This window comes from Pelophylax lessonae (assembly GCF_965119305.1).
Source record: "Pelophylax lessonae genome assembly, chromosome: 8".
Classification (NCBI taxonomy): domain Eukaryota; kingdom Metazoa; phylum Chordata; class Amphibia; order Anura; family Ranidae; genus Pelophylax; species Pelophylax lessonae.
Window position 1 is genome coordinate 26,778,594 of NC_138775.1, and position 3,926 is coordinate 26,782,519.

Sequence of the window (3,926 nt, forward strand, 5' to 3'; positions counted from 1 at the left end):
TTTGTTATGCATATTTATACGTCTGCCTATTTATTTAATTTATGTGATTCATTTGTAAGCCGGTTTTGATTTTTGATAAATATTTACACTGTTTACCACCAAAAAAAAAGAACAAAATCTTTCTTTTATTATTTTTTTAAACAAAAGGAAATGCAACAATTTTTATTATTATTATTATTATTTTTTTTTTTAACTTTCTTTACAGCAAACATTTTATATTTTCTAATCTGTACTTTTGATGAACATTGAATCATAGATTTATGAAAAAAAAAAAAAAAAAGCTGCAGTGTCCATATTTAATGCTTTAAAAAAAATCATAAAAAAAAAAGTAACAAAAATTTGATTAAAAAAATGGATCCAATAGATAAAAAGACAATTGCAATGTACACTTGAATGTATGCTAGAAAAAAGAATTCCAGAAACATAAAACTGACCCTTGTTTAAATAAGATTTTCTTTTTTAAAGCTATGTGGTTATTCAATTTGTCTTTTGATTATTTTTTTTTTCCTTCGTAACTACATCACCGTGTATTTTCCCAACAAAGCAAAAGTTCAAATATATTTGAATGAGCGCTTTTTTAAATAAGCAGGGTAGCTGCGTACTATATTGAGTAGGTCAATTTCTTTAAAATTCAGGGAAAAATGATTTTTTTAAAAACGTATTTTGTAATATAGTCTGATGGCATTATTGAGGGCAGATTTAAGATTTTTTTTTTTTTACAATTTCTTTTAAAATAAATGTTTAGTAAAGGGCTCCTGTTTTGGACCAAATCTTCTTTTTTTCTTTTTTTTTTTTAAGAAAAAAACTCAAGGTGACTTTTCTGAGCATAGTTTAATGAGCAAGACTAAAACAGGTGCCTTTTAATAAATCACCACAATCATTTTTAAGTGTAACTACAGCTAAAACTTTTTAGTTTTCGATTGAGTGGGGAAATTTTTCATCCTTAGTCAAGGTTTGCTGTCTCGGTTGTCATTGGGTAAATTTTCTTTCACTTCCTATCCTAGTTTCCAAAGTCACTGGGGGGGCAGGAAGTGAGGGGAAATCTCCCAAACGGGGACAAGACAGTGGTACCAACCGGCCAATGATTCTTACCTTTTCCCATTCTGATCCTTGATGTTTGTGTTGGAGAGATTTCCTGAGATTTGCAATCGAAGTTACCGCCCTCCCTTGGGCAGGAGGATCTAGGAAGTTCTCCCCAGCTGTCATAACCTGATAGGAACCTTTCCCATTGTATCCAAAGTGAATTAAAAAAAAAAAAAAAAAACTACTAATGCATTTCCAGTGGTATTTTGATTTCCAAAAAATAGTTTTGTACATTTTTTAAGATCCATGCACAAGAAATAAATATTCATTATTTACCAGTTTCCAAGTATTAAAGCTGCACTCTAGGCAAACAGCTAAATACACAGCTGGAGTACATATCTGGCAGTTATTTAACTTGCCAAAAGGATTTTATTTAACTAGTCTAGAGATTTACATAGAGTCAAGCTGTTAACATGACACTTCTTATGGCAATTATGCAATACAGCCTGATCACATCCCTGCCCCCTACTTGTAATTGGACAGTGCATGAGCAGCAGAAGACCAATGAGGCCATCTCTTGCCCCCTTCTTTCTGGTCACCCCCCCCCCCGCCCCCTACTTGTAATTGGACAGTAACTGAGCAGCAGAAGACCAATAAGGTCATCTCTTGCCCCCTTCGTTCTGGTCACCTACCTACCCCCCACCTGTAATTGGACAGTGCATGAGCAGCAGAAGACCAATGAGGTCATCTCTTGCCCCCTTCTTTCTGGTCACCCCCCCTCCCCTGCCCCCTACTTGTAATTGGACAGTAACTGAGCTGCAGAAGACCAATGAGGTCATCTCTTGCCCCCTTCGTTCTGGTCACCTCCCTACCCCCTACCTGCATTTGGACAGTGCATGAGCAGCAGAAGACCAGTGAGGTCATCTTTTGCCACTTTCTTTCTGGTCACCCCCCTGCCCTCTACCTATAATTGGACAGTGAATAAGCAGCAGAAGACCAATGAGGTCATCTCTTGCCCCCCTTCTTTATGGTCACCTCCCTGCCCCCTACCTGTAATTGGACAGTGCATGAGCAGCAGAAGACCAAGGAGGTCATCTCTTGCCACTTTCTTTCTGGTCACCTCCCTACCCCCTACTTGTAATTGGACAGTGCATGAGAAGTAGAAGACCAATGAGGTAATCTCTTGCCACTTTCTTTCTGGTCACCTCCCTGCCCCCTACATGTAATTGGACAGTGCATGAGAAGCAGAAAACCAATGAGGTAATCTCTTGCCACTTTCTTTCTGGTCACCTACCTGCCCACTACTTGTAATTGGAATGTAAATGAGCAGCAGAAGACCAATGAGGTCATCTCTAGACTCTTCTTTCTGGTCACCTACCTGTAATTGGACAGTGCATGAGCAGCAGAAGACCAATGAGGTAATCTCTTGCCACTTTCTTTCTGGTCACCTACCTGCCCCCTACTTGTAATTGGAATGTAAATGAGCAGCAGAAGACCAATGAGGTAATCTCTTGACCCATCTTTCTGGTCACCTACCTGTAATTGGACAGTGAATGATCAGCAGAAGACCAATGAGGTAATCTCTTGACCCATCTTTCTGGTCACCTACCTGTAATTGGAATGTAAATGAGCAGCAGAAGACCAATGAGGTCATCTCTTGACCCTTCTTTCTGGTCACCTCCCTTCCCCCTACTTGTAATTGGTCAGTGCATGAGCAGCAGAAGACCAATAAGGTCTTCTCTTGCCACTTTCTTTCTGGTCACCTCCCTACCCCCTACCTGTAATTGGACAGTTCATGAGCAACAGAAGACCAATGAGGTCATATCTTATTTATTATTTATTTATTTATTTCAGGTACTTATATCGCGCCATTAATTTAGGCAGCGCTTTACATATATATTGTACATTCACATCAGTCCCTGCCCTCATGGAGCGTACAATCTAAGGTCCCTAACTCACATTCATCCATACACACACCAGGGCCAAATTAGACAGGAGCCAATCTACCTACCAGAATGTCTCTGGAGTGTGGAAGGAAACCGGAGCACCCAGAGGAAACCCACGCAGGCACAGGGAGAACATGCAAACTCCAGGCAGGTAGTGCCATGGTTGGAATTCGAACCAACGACCCCAGTGCTACCAGGTGGAAGTGCTCTAGCCCTATTTTTTTCTGGTCACCTCCCTGCCCCCTACTTGTAATTGGACAATAGTTGAGCAGCAGAAGACCAATGAGGTCATCTCTTGTCCCTTTCCTTCTCTCAGCATGTTCCTTGTTAGCAGATGCCCGTGCAGCATGCCAGATTCGCTCCTTGGACTGCTCCTATCTACCCAACCCAGGTGCCACTGCACAAGGGATTATAGGAAGCCAATGGCAAATAAAATTCAAGCAATTATGCCAGGTACAGATTACAAATACATCAAATATTTGTTTTTACAAATATATAATTGCCTTAATTATTGTTGTCTTATATCTTATTATTATTTTTATATTTGCCTGGAGTTCAGCTTTAAACCCATAAAGGCGGCTCTACCTGCAACTTGTCTCATTGTAAAAGTAAAAAAGCAGATTGCAGGAGGTGGTGAAAACGGACCAAAATCTTCATAACAGAAATGTGCCAAAACAGGATCTGATCAGGTTATGGAGAGATTTATCTATAGAAAGGACTACGTCATGGCTGGTCAGCTCCTGTATTTTTCATAGATTTAGGATGTCTAAAAAGCAAGGAATGGGAATATACCCAAATAACGTGGGACTCACTTAGCTGGTATCTGTAAACTGTACTTATTGCTGGCAAATTCTGGGCAGGTGAACCAATCACGCCAATGGAACTGTCTGTGCTGGGAATATTGAAGGATCCCAAGTCAAAAGGCCTGTTTAGAGTTCTAATTTATATAACTAGTTT

At 39.8% G+C, this 3,926-nt stretch overlaps 1 long non-coding RNA gene across 1 annotated transcript; it reads right to left on the reverse strand.

Moving 5' to 3' along the window:
- Positions 1-1,645: 1,645 nt before the first annotated feature.
- LOC309562016 lies at positions 1,646-2,530 on the reverse strand. The gene is made up of 3 exons (XR_014225614.1): positions 2,398-2,530; positions 1,903-2,324; positions 1,646-1,813 (listed from the first exon to the last, which is right to left on the reverse strand). It is a non-coding gene; the product is annotated as an uncharacterized lncRNA (long non-coding RNA).
- Between the last annotated feature and the right edge of the window lie 1,396 nt (positions 2,531-3,926).